Source organism: Schistocerca cancellata, chromosome 8 (assembly GCF_023864275.1).
Source record: "Schistocerca cancellata isolate TAMUIC-IGC-003103 chromosome 8, iqSchCanc2.1, whole genome shotgun sequence".
Classification (NCBI taxonomy): Eukaryota; Metazoa; Arthropoda; class Insecta; order Orthoptera; family Acrididae; genus Schistocerca; species Schistocerca cancellata.
In genome coordinates, this window is record NC_064633.1 from 362,086,723 (window position 1) to 362,100,445 (window position 13,723).

Here is a 13,723-nt window from a genome sequence, read left to right on the forward strand (position 1 = left end):
GGAATTCACCACTTGTGTGACTACCCTTTGGTGTTGATACATAAAGCAAGACCCATCGTGGGTTCGAACGTCAGTTTCTTATCAGTGAAGAAGGGAGGAACCAAAAAAGTAGTGCAGTGAGTGAATGGCAACGCCCAAACGTAAAATAGATCTTGCCTGGTCTGGAGCAAAACGGCGAAAACAAAAAGAACAGCGAAAAAACGAAACAGACGAATACTGCGAAGCACATTTAAGTTCCCAACGAACGAGAATGAGCACTGTGAGAACAACAGAAACCTAAGGACAACGAAATGAAAGACTGAAGAATCAAGAACCACGACACAATCTTATAATAAGACTTTGAACTCAAGCCACCCATAAAAATATCACCCTATGAGAAGCGTGGATGCGGACAAGTAATTGAACAACGATGATTGTCAGAAGCCGAACTTATAACTGGAAAGTACAAAGGACACACACTGTTTACACCCAGAATACCACTGATCTCTACTGAGCTGCCATTCTAATTTAAAAGACTGCAATTTCCAGTCAAATTATCCTACACTTTTACAATTAACAAAGCAGAACGACAAACTGTAAAATATTGCGGCACAACCTGAAAGACTCTTGCATCTCTCACGCCCAACTATTCGTAACTTCCTCTCGAGTAGGAAATTCGAAAAACTTGTACATACATTCCCAGGGTAACAAAATGAAAAATGTTGTTCATAAACAAGAATCCTAAATAGCTAGAATATGTTTCCAATAATTTTTTTTACCTCTTATACTTTAAAGTTTATCTTTTTATTCCAACTAATCTGATATCACATCCCTGAGCGAAGCCGGGTACCCCAACTAGTATAATTATATAACAATGCCGCTCCGAAAGAGAAACGGGTAAAGGCAAAAAATAAGAAGAAGAATATTCCACATTAATTGAAAGGGTACAAATGACTTACGTGACACGTAAATAACTACGAAGGATGTAACAGCGCGGAGGTGTCCAAGCGGCCGTCTGGCAGCAGCGGCGAAGGAGCCGGGAAGGTTTCTGGTCCGCTTGGCGGAAACTCCCGTGTCTTGCCGACATAACACGAACAGCGCCTGCGCTGGCGACCACCCTTTGGACAAATTGCCCCGGCTCCAACGAACTCGTTGTCACTGTCTGCTATCCCTACTGCCAAGGCCCTCGTAAATTACAGTAAGTTAATCGTCTAATGTTACTTGTGTAAGCGTACACTAGACACTGAGTCGTGGGTGTCCCCAATTTTTCAAATAATGGATAAGATTCTGAAATTCAAGTTTTGGTGTTACTCATTTTGTGAGCTTCAAAATATGTCGTGCGCCAAAAACAAAATTCGAAAGCAGCATACAACAGCTGTTGCATCTCAGTCGTTGATACTTACCCACTTATAATGTTGAAGGTAGATTACGTTGATACCTAAACGATGAAAGGCAGAATGTTGCTGTGCGGGTCGTGGGACATTCAAAGCTGTTTGAGATCCAAAGGTTTAGAATTAACAAGCGCAAGAGCATTTGTTCGCAGGATGCATACTTTGCATTGCTTTGTTAATTGTATGTAATGGGTGTCAGTGCGTTCAACGTGATACTTGATAAATAGTTAAAGTTGTCAAAAAAGGGCTATCGACAAGTAATAATAAGTTAACGGATAAAAATTTTGCTGTTTGTTTATTACAGAAACCTACTGTCTGTTGTAACACAATACAAATAGTTTTTAAAATAAGGCACTGTACTTTTTAACGTCATTCAGTTCATCTTGAAATGAGCACAGTTACTATCAAATGCTTAAGACTTTAAGACCTCGCTGTATTACTTTGGAGGCACCATAGCAACACTTTTACTTATGAGTTATGCACAACAGCCAACGTTTCACAGAAACAGGCATAGAATGCTTGAGCCGGTTCTCGAATAAAGGACGCCGCCATACCCTCCCCCTCTCCTATGAAATCGTCGACGACGTCATCGCATCTCCCTCCCCTATGACGTCATTGACGACATTATTGCATTCCGCCTCCCACCCTCCCTTGATATCACGTGCTATTGTCAGATTTCTCATAATAGGCCAATATCCCTCCGTAAAAAATGGCAGGACAATCTAAAAAGGGTGGGAAATTCAAAACTCCTATGATTTCTCTATTTAAGTATGTTCTCGTCCTAAGTATAAATTAGCAGGATATACAAGATAGTGCAATGTAATATTGATGTGAAATGCAAAAAGTTTGACAGCTGACCAAGGATACAGCTGTGACACCAGAATCCTAGATGGCGACCTCTGCGTGTTAGTCAAAGCAGAAGCAACCTCTCTGAGCTTGCCTGCTATTTACAGCTGACCTACTTTCAGCGGCATGGATAACCACTTAACATGGTTTCCTCATGCAGGTACCAGGTGATTATATTAGGCTGGTGCATAAAGTCGTAGCGTTTTTACTCTGCGTGTTGACATTCCCGTTGCTATGGTTTTATTAATCGAATGTTATTTTTATTTGTATTGTTGCTGTTTCAGTTTACAAACTGTTATTTTGTCATTTGGAGATAGTGAGTGGAACTATGGACGCTAGAAAGTGAAGTACCAAGAGGAGAAACTGGAACACTTCAAACATATTCTGCTGTTTGGATTCAGTATAAGGGTAACAGCAGCAGAGGTAGCCAGAAGCATTTGCGTCAAGTATGAGGGTAATGCCACTGGACACGGTACAGCAAGAATTGGTTTTCTCGTTTTAAGGACACATTAGTGACCACGTTCAGGAACACCTTTGGGTTTTGATGACGATCGCTTAAACGCATTAATCCACAGCAATCCACATCAGTATACTCGAGAATTGGCAAATGAGGTGAAGTGAGATCATTCCATCATCGTGCGACATTTGCACGCCATGCGAAGGTTAAAAAATCGGTTGCATGAGTATCGCATGCTGTTAAGTGAAACTCACAAATATCAGCAGTGTGGCCATATGTGCATCTCTTCTTGCTCGTCATCAGCTGGCTCGTGAACAACACCGACCATTCCTACCCCGTATCAGTGCTGGTGACGAGAAATGGTGTCTTTATGCTAACACAAGGAAAACAAAGGAGCGCAAACAAAGCAACAACTCCCTGTAAAAAGACCTGCGCGCACCCACAAAAGATAATGTTATGCATCTGGTGGAACAGCGACGGTGTTGTGTCCTACGAATTCTTCCCCGAGGTGTAACCACCACTGGTGACGTTTATTGTCAGACCCTGAGACGCCTTGTTGAAGCAGACCAGGAAGACTGCGTGAATAGACACTATTTCACGATGACACCCACTCCCATTCTACTAGTCTGACAAAAAAATACGTACTATACAAGAGTTGGGTTGTGTAGTCAGTCTGCACCCAGCGAGTCACCTGATGTTGCCGACTCAAATTTTCACCTTTTGCTCTCCCTATCCAACTGCCTTTCCAGATGAAAATAATCTCCGAACGTGGCTCATCTCGTTCTTCGCCTCAAAACCATGTGATTCCTACAATCGCGGAATCGAAAGGTTACCCCAGCGTTGGCAGACTTGTAAATAGTGAAGGAGTATATACTGGGTGATCAAAAAGTCAGTATAAATTGGAAAACTGAATAAATCGAGGAATAATGAAGATAGAGAGGTACAAATTGACACACATGCTTGGAATGACATGGGGTTTTATTAGAACCAAAAAATACAAACGTTCAAAAAATGTCCGACAGATGCCGCTTCATCTGATCAGAATAGCAATAATTAGCATAACAAAGTAAGACAAAGCAAAGATGATGTTCTTTACAGGAAATGCTCAATATGTCCACCATCGTTCTTCAACAATAGCTGTAGTCGAGGAATAATGTTGTGAACAGCACTGTAAAGCATGTGCGGAGTTATGGTGAGGCATTGGCGTCGGATGTTGTCTTTCAGCATCCCTAGAGATGTCTGTCGATCACGATATACTTGCGACTTCAGGTAACCCCAAAGCCAGTAATCGCACGGACTGAGGTCTGGGGACCTGGGAGGCCAAGCATGACGAAAGTGGCGGCTGAGCACACGATCATCACCAAACGACGCGCGCAAGAGATCTTTCACGCGTCATCCTGCATAAACATCGTACGTTCCAGCAGGTGTTTATCGGCGAGGCTGGGGATGATACGACTCTGTAACATATCGGCGTACCTCTCACCCGTCACGGTAGCAGTTACAAAACCAGAATCACGCATTTCCTCGAAGAAAAAACGCCCGATAACTGTAGATGTGGTAAATTCAACCCATACCGTGACTTTCTCGTCGTGGAATGGAGTTTTCACGACAGTTCTAGGATTTTCGGTAGCCCAAATTCTGCAGTTGTGGGCGTTGACAGACCCTCGGAGCGTGAAATGAGCTTCGTCGGTCCACAACACGTTACTCAACTAATCGTCATTTTCCGTCATCGTTTGAAACGCCCACACCGCAAATGCCCTCCGCTTTACTAAATCGCCAGGAAACAGTACATGATGCCGATGGATTTTGTACGGGTAGCATCGGAGGGTACGCCGAAGTGCCAACCAAACAGCAGTGTATTGAATGCCGGTGCGACGTGCGACTGCACGAGCGCTGACTTCCCCGTGCATAGACGAACCCGCTAGTCTCCATTTCTTCCTGAACTGTCTCAGCAGCATTATACCTTGTGCTCGGTCGGCCACTACTGGATCTATCGTCTAAACAACCCGTGGCTTCGAACTTCGAAATCATTCTCGCCACAGCTGCATTTGTCAACGGACCTTTACCCGTTCGAATCCCCTTCCTATGGCGATAGGATCGTAACACTGAACTATCACATTCCCCAATCTGATAATACAGCTTCACTAAAAGGTAACGTCAACATGCTGCGACTGCTGGCGCATCTGATCCTCTCTCTCATTACAGCTCCCTTTATACATGATTATCATGCGCAGTCACTGAAGTTTTGCTGTCCAGCGCCGTATGTCGGACATTTTGTGAACTTTGTTTTTTTTTTGTTCTAATAAAACCCCATGTCATTCCAAGCTTGTGTGTCAATTTTTACCTCTCTGTCTACATTATTCAATGGTTTATTAAGTTTTCAAATTTATACTGACTTTTTGATCACCCGGGATTATTATGAACTAAAGTCTCTGTCAGGTGTATCTGATGTGTTTATTAAACTTATGGACGCTGCGAACTTATGAACTAACCTAACAATTAAAGTGCAGTTACTCACAGAACTACAGTATGTGCTGTAATAATCGTATGGCAGCGAAACTTGATAGATACGCCGATGCATTAACGCGGAACTGATTTCTGATCGAGAAAAGTTAGTTCCAGTTTTGGCCAACAGCATCAAATCTAGCACTGTGCACAGTTCGTATGACAGCACCACATCCACACAGCCATCTGTCAGGCCATAACATGACTGAACAGTATGACTATCACGAAGAAAGACGGTGTGCTGTTAGTGGAACTGTTTTATGTGGACGGCAACAAGTACAATGCCGCATTGAGAGAGTATCGCCGACTGAAAGGTCTGATCAGAGGTCTGATGTCATCAAATGGTTTAAAGAAAATTAAAATTAAATTCTAAATCATTGGTGAGCTTCACGTGACACCTGGTAGAGGAAGGATCCTATCCTGGCGAACGTTACTGACGGGGTTGCTGTTGTAACTGACTTACGCAGCGTGTGCCCCAGGTAATGCTAGTGCTCGAGCAGCTTCAGGAGAATTGTCCATCCCATGGTCAACGGTACAGAAAGCTTTGCGGTCTATATTACACTAGGACCTGCACAAAATGCACACAGTGCAGCAACTGAAACCTTACGGCCCGCAGCAACATTCTGTATTTGCTCTTCGTTTTCTGGCACGGATCAACAATGATGAAATGTGACCGAGCAGTATTCTAAGGGGTGACGAGGCACAGTTTACACTACAGAATGCAGCGAATACGCAGAACTGCCGAATTTAGGGTAATGTTAAACCGCGTGTTGTGTACAAAGAACAACTGTACTCGTCCTATGTAACTGTGTGGAGTGAATTCACATGCATCCTTATTCTCTTTCCATTCTTCTTTGAAGAAAATACACTGAAAGGACCTGTCAGGTGTACCATGATGTTTGCACATCACTGAGTCCTCTTTGTACATGACGTGATTTCTGCTTTGGAAGAGCACAACTGCGAGGAAACCATTGTGCTCAAGCAAAATGAAGCAACATCTTTTGTCACTCGCGCAGTGAAAGATATACTTAACGCATCCTTCTCCAGATGTTTTCCAGATGCATGGCCAGCGGGATCACCTGATCTGGGGGCTCTGGGGGATATTTACCAGGGACTCTTTCAGCGTCTAACTGATCTGAAGACCACTATACGGTAACATATTGCTCAGATTCCACTGGAGCTGCCGCGAGGAACTGTTGATCACGTCGTTTTATGGATGCAGTATATCGTCGACGTCGCTGGTGCTCATAATGAACGAACTGTGTAAGCGGCAGTTAATAATAAAATCAATATAATACCTTTATCACTTGTTGGACCTTTTATACCCATGTCTCGTTCCTAATTCATCACATGTCGAAAAATTTCGTTCTAATTCATCACAAACACAAACATTTCGATACGTCTTTCTTGCAGCTATAGCGCCAGATTAGCACCTGATGGCCAAAATTGGAAGTAATTTTTTGAAGCGTAAATCGGGTCCCTATTAAAACGTTAGCGTATCTTCCAAGTTTCACTGTCGTATGATAACTACTGCCCACACTAGACCTCTGTGAGTAGTCGCACTTCAGTTACAACCACTTGGTAGAATGCTATTATTTACGCAGATGCGTAGGAACCTGCAGAACTATTTATAGCACTCACGACTGTCAGTTCACTTGTTCTAAGTACAGAATTCAATATGGCCTCTGAGTTGTCCCCTGACCTCACACATGTCACTTGCTGCAATTTGCAGTCCGTTAGTGCTATGTTTAAAAACTTCTCCTCTTAGGCTGAGGTTTAAACCATTGTCACGCAAAGTTTCGATCTGACATGTCCGAAGCCCACTTGTACTGTGCTTAAACAACTGCTGAGAAAGGATAGGTATGTTTATGTCTTGATTTGAACAAACACTCCACGAGGTGAACCAACTGCTAACATTACAATTCACTTGCCATAAATGCAATTGTTGCTAGCCCACTTGTCAACAGTTTACACAATTGCTCCTATGAGGTCACAATTTAAACAGTTTAACCCATCCCAGTTACCTTAAATTTTAGACACAAGGGTGTAAAATGATGGGAAAAATCAAAACAAATCACTTGCCTCAAGTTTAAAATGGTGATAAACTCTGCTGGTTGTCAGAACTAGAGCATTTGTGCCAACCTTAAAACTATGCAACGAGTATGGTTGTCACTATTATGTGCAGTATAAATATGACAGGAACACTTACGTCTTTATTCAAACAAACACCTCCCTTCTGCAGTCTCTAGATGCATCAATAACAAGCACAGTGCTGCTGAGTCTCCAACCGCCAGATGGATAGGGATTCGACTGCAGCACTTTGCTCAGCCGTGTGCCCGCCACAAGATGGTATTATGTTGTGCATGCTCCACAGGTGTCAGCCCAGGTCGGCTGCCCTCACATAACTCAGTCCCAATATGCTTCGAGCGCGCTGCACACTGAATGGCTTGACGCAGTCCCACGTCAGCGACGGCTTCCTGTCCCAGACTGGCCGCTTCCTCCTACGTGGTACAAATCTACAAAGACTGGTACCGTGTCATCAGTTTATGATACGATTAGATGTGTTCTCCGATCATGGCTGTATACCTCGACGTAACTAGTTATGTAAGTCCGCACTCTAATTTTAGAACTCTAAATTTAGAATTTGGCTTGATGGGTGTCCACACAGAGAACTGAGACAGGAGCCGGCACTACCAGGCACACTCGGTGCAGTGCCGTCGCAATGTCTTTCTCCAGCGTGTTGGGGCATGCAGGAGTGTACAGAAGTACACTTAAGAGGAGACTGCAGAACGATATACCGCTGTGAACGTGCATTTCGCGTAAGGCCAGTGAAGACCCATTTATGAGTGGAATAGAACCGACAACACCGAATTTTATGTTTAAATCAGTGAACATAGTACCGAAATCAATCATTTTTTGAAGTAAACCAGAGAATTCCTGCTTCAGATCTATTCCCTTACCAGTGAACATGTATACTGAAGAGTCAAATCTAGTTACTCGCTCGGCGAAGGCCACATAACAACCATATCACAGAACTTTTACATTCCTAAGTTCCTGCTTCACTGCGCTTTTTTTTCCACACATACCATCAGTCGTCTGCTTAGTATGTGTAATGAGAAAGAGCCGACATATATACAACAAATCATCTAATTTTCACACCAGTTTTATGCTGATATCAACAAAAATTGCTTCAAAACCATTGAGATTTATGGCTAAATAGGTGAATCGACACTGTTGTATTTTCATCTGGACGATGCATAGCTGTTTAGATCCTAGCAAAGCATTTCTGATTTTGTTCCATATCCGTTGTCATGCTTACTTCATAGGTACTCCAAACAAATCTCTTTAATTCATCTTAGTAGTATCTCCTATGTCATTTCCTTTACAGTACATGATATTTTCCAAGAACTGTTACAACAAATCTAAATCTTCCATCTCTCTCTCCTGTACTTTTTAAACTCAAACAATGATTCCACTGCAGCTGCAGAAGGTTTTCAGGAACATAATCGTAACGGTTTGATATGTTTCAAGCAATTTCACATGTTTGTGATACTGAATCTCTCAAGTACATTACGTTTATCTCTGTAACTGGTGATGTACATTTCAGTTCTCTGGAAATCTCGAGAATCATCTTGTACACAGCGTATTTCAAACATGCATTTGGTTCAAGCAATGCCTATGGTAAGCTGTCACCTTGTTATTTGTCACAGCTGATCATCGTTTCCACTTACAAAAATGACTGTTATAAATATCCGTCTCACTGGGCAATGCAGTTAAAGCGAACTCCTTGATAGAAGCAGAGATGTGCAGGCCTTCAGCATTTGAAGCTTGAACGTAACAGTATGCTACTGATATTTTACTAGCAGCAAAGAAAACTATCTCACTCTGATCTCTCTCTCACTATAACTGTCAAGCATATGGTTACAGAAATTTGTGCATAGTGGTGCTAGAATTTCACCAATTCCTGTCATTGACTCAGAATTCCTACACCTATGAAACTGAATGATTCTTACGTCCAAACTATCTACAAGTATACCGGATGTGACGGAGACCGTTCCTTGAGAAGTTTCACACAGCATTTCAAAGTAGGGCATTGCCTGCAATTAATCTATAGATAACTGCAGTATACTACACCCAATACGACACAGTTAACTTAGCAGATACTAGCAGTGCCATGACGCTATGTATTAGACTATCATTACAGTGAACTATTCATACCTTCAAACCAACGTAGCATTGTAGCAGGCAGACACCTATTCTGAAAATGTACAGTGAGTTAATTGTCAGTTTGCTGTGCCTCATTGGTGTGACTGACGTCAAAGCTGCGCAGGGAGCAGATAGTTTTGTATCAGTTGTTATGGTGTGATAATCGTGTGATATACTTTTTTATGTCTCTGTTGTCCATTTACGATTTTGACGTCAAAATGTGTCTGCATAGAAAAAATAACGCTTCAGCTCTTCAACGATACACATTTTTACACTTTTGAGCGTTGTCGAAGACTCTCAAAGTTTAATCCTTTTCAAATGCCTATGCACTTGGTGTTTTAGGACCAACAGCTGTTGCAGCTTCCTAAAGTTCAGTATTAGCTGCACCCCTTGCTGTAACTAATACGTCTTTGTTCCGACATACATTACCTACAAAATACTTTTTTCATCAAATTTACGCCACATGTGGGATTCCTACAGTACGTGTGTCAAAACACTGCTCTGGTCTTTGATATGTTTTCGGAAGAGAGTAAGGTCAAGGGCTGCCTGTTCTCATAGACCAGTACCAACAGCACAATAGGAAAAATCCCATGCAATTTTTCTGTGAGCAGCAATTTTCCGAATATATGCATTACACTTTATCATGCCAATAATGCGCCCTCTTTCAAACTCACTGATTTGACGTTACGGTTCGCGCATATGTCTGTGACGCATCCTGCACATCTACTTAAATCACACTGTTGACCTTGTACCCGCCGTCCGACAAGGTTCAAATGCTCATAATTTCTTCAAAACATACTAGTGCACATGTCCTGTAAATATGAATTTCATATCTCTAGTCGTTCAAAGTGTTCTGTTTTTTTTCTGAACGTGAGTGTACGTCACTTTTGTGTGTAAAACTTCTGTCATTGCGTAATGTATAGCACTGTAATCGACAAATAACATACTTATTTCCAAAACGGTATTATCTCGAGAAAAATTACGAAAAACATAAACACAGACGTCTGTGGCAAACGACTCAGTTTTCGCAGTTTTGGAACATTCATTCATTCATTGTTTGACTTGATATCATTACGTGCACGTTGTTCCTGATTTCTTCAATACTTTTATTAATAACCTGAGTGCATTATTAGCTAAAGTGCGGGCTATTACGATAGAAGAGAAAACTGAAAATGTTTACATTTATTGAGAAAGTGGCAGGAATGTCGATACTGTCGTAACGCTTCATGCTCGACATTCTCCAAACAGTGTGCGACAAGCACTTCTTTTTGTCGGGTTGTAAGAGGTATGCGCTATATGCGCTGCCTGCAATAGGCAAGGCATAGGAGAGTCTCTGACCAGAGAGCAGTATGTAGTTAGTTGTTGCTTGTCGCTAGTCGGCATTAGTCTTGAGTAGTCTGCGTGAGTAGGCAGTAATCGACAGTAGTCTGCCAGTAGTCTGCGTGAGTCGGCGGTAGTGTGCGGTAGTTGGCGCGTGTCTGTGCTTGTCTGCAGTCTGCTCTGGTCGGGACTCGGGAGGATGAGTATTATTGTAGAAGGTAAAGAAGCAGCCTTGCGCATATCTAGTAATGTATGTTAACTGTCATCCAATTTATTTCAAAAAATGCTCCAATAATAATTTTTATAATATAAAGTGCTTTTTTTTAAAAAAAAAAGCATTCATTTCAATTTAAAGATTTTATCCAATGAATAATTAATTCCTTTCACGAGTCACAAAGCATAGGCCAGCATTGCGCAGAGGTAAGAGCAGATATACTCGCAGTTTTTATTGAGGTAAGAATTTTTCCTTTTTTTATTCAGAATACAGGGCCGAGGCGCAGCGTTGCTGTCGTCATAAAATTTACCAGGTTGCTGAGTTTTTTTATTATTTTGGTGTTTAGGAATTTTTCTGTTTCGAATTTAACATTAAATGAGAAAAGAATTTTGTGGGAACAGTCAATGTGAATGCATTTCTGCACAGAGATTATAAATGGGAGCCAATTTTGTTCAGAGGTTACAATATTTAAAATTCATTTAATTAATGTTTTTGTGGGAAGGTTAGACTTGGCGACATCCGGCCAGGATCGTATTTCTTTGTGAATCTTCTGAGAAGTAGTCATATATCTGCTCCTATTTACTTAAATGTAGTTTGCATCTGGCGCAACGCATTTACTAATTTGTCACTCTTTCTTTCACAGATCATCGGCAATTTGTTGCTCTCTGTTGTAATTGTGTTTGTTGCATTTTTGCATCGTCCTTGTTTCACTTGTGCTTAATTTTGATTAGTGAAAATGCCGCGAAAAACTGTTAACAGTACATCGCGATGTGCAATGAGTGAAATAGCCGACTCGAATAATTTGACCGATAATATTTGCGACACTCAGTCTAATGATGACAATCCTCCATTTACAGACAATCAATGCGTACCGACCACTAGTAATGATTTTAATGCTAATGATGAGCAAACAAATTCAGTTGTGTCCTCTGTTAATTTAACGACAATTGATGACGCGGGACGTTCTGTTACAATGAACGCTGCCCAGTTTAACACACCCGATTTGCAAAATTTGAATTGTGAACAGATAAAGTTTTCTAACGAAAATGAACAGTGTACTCAAAGTACGGCAGATTTATTTGATTCCGAGGTAGTGACTAACAGTGCACAACCGATTGGGAAACCTTTTCGAGAATCACAGAATGACCAAATGGTTACACAAAACGTGACAACTGCAGGTACGCCATCAAACAGCACAGAGAATAGAGTATGTAATATTGGCTTGGATCAAATTATGGCAATATTGCTACAACAGAATGAAAAACAAGACAACAATTATAAACAAATTAATGGAAGTCTTAAACAGTCGAAAAAAGAACAAGACAACAATCACAAACAACTTAGTGAAAATCTCAAACATCTTAATGAAAATTTCAAACAACTTAATGAAAAACAAGACAACCTTAGTGAAAATTACAAACAACTTAATGAAAAACTAGATAACAATTCCAAACAGCTTAGTGAGCAGATTACAGACGTTGCCGTGCAATGTCATGATACTAAAGAACAATTACGTGAGGAAATTAAGGCTTGTGCTACGAAAAGTAGTGAAGAAATTAGATCTGTTGCTCAAGAATTAAGGAATACGAAAACAGCTACAACAGAATCACTTAGAGACGAAATTAGTGCAGTCGCTAAACAATGCTCTGAAAACGCAACACCGTTACGCGACGAGTTTAAATTAATGTCAGCAAAACTTTCACGCACACTGGTTGCAAAAGTAGACGCGAAATTTGACCAACAGAACAGTCAAATTGACGAACGTTTTAATCACCACCTACAAAACAGTGAAACGCGTTACCGTAAATTCATACAGGAACAAAATAAAGTGAAACGACAAGTCATGGAAACAACTACTGCACAGAGACAGGAAGGTAAACGTAAATTGTTTACGAAAGCAAAAACATACGTAGACAACAATATTGCTACAGTATCAGACGAAATTAATACTATCAAACAGTTGAACACCGAATTGCGTGATGAAATTTCCGATCTTAAATCAAAAACGGATACACACTCAGTAGACTTTCAGACAGTGACCGACAGACTTGAACAATTAGAACTAATACAGGATTCCGATGTCATCAAAGCAGACGTTAAAAAATTGAGCGAAACCACACGTAAAATACAAAAACAAATTAATGCTTGTGTCACTAAAAACGATGATCAGGTAAAAATACTGACTGAAAAATATGATGAATTGGCCAATCGTATTGATGTTATCGAAAGTAATAATGACAGCAAATCAGACGATACTTCACCGATTTCGTTTAATCAAACACCTGAATTACAAAATTTACAGCAGACGATCAGTGAGATAGATTCGTCCAATAATACATTACGTAGAAAATTGTCAACTTTACAGCAAGAAGTGACAGAGATTATAAATGTTTCGGTCAATAACACTTCACAGCATACGGCACATTCCGAACATTTGTCACACTCACACAGCCAGTATAATTTAGGTAATTTACAGAGAGTACGTGACTTAGATTCCGAACAATCACAGACAAATAGATTCTCATACAATCCTGAACCTATTCACACATTCAGAGACGATAACGTTGATTACGAGCAATTTTTATCCGTAAGAAAATCTAAGGTATTTAAAGATGGCAGAGCACAGGTACACGCTTTGAACTGGATACGACAATTTGCTTTTGTATTTTCAACAGCATTGCCTGGAATGCAGAAACTAGAAATGGATTGGATACAACAATTTGTTTTTGAATTTTCACCGGCATTGCCTGTAACGCAGAAACTAAAATTTATTTGCAGCGCGTAATACACCTCAGGGGATTCATT

At 40.9% G+C, this 13,723-nt stretch overlaps 1 protein-coding gene across 2 annotated transcripts in view; it reads right to left on the minus strand.

Moving 5' to 3' along the window:
• The window catches only part of LOC126094904 (glutathione S-transferase D7-like), a 238,151-nt gene that overhangs the window by 95,738 nt on the left and 128,690 nt on the right, over nucleotides 1-13,723 (minus strand). Inside the window, exon 1 of one of the 2 annotated variants that reach the window (XM_049909543.1) lies at nucleotides 939-1,051. The exons of the other annotated variant lie outside the window; for it this stretch is intronic. The gene's annotated coding sequence lies outside the window, so the exon portion shown is untranslated. Of the gene's footprint in view, nucleotides 1-938; nucleotides 1,052-13,723 lie in introns of those variants that run through there. 2 annotated transcript variants of the gene reach the window in all.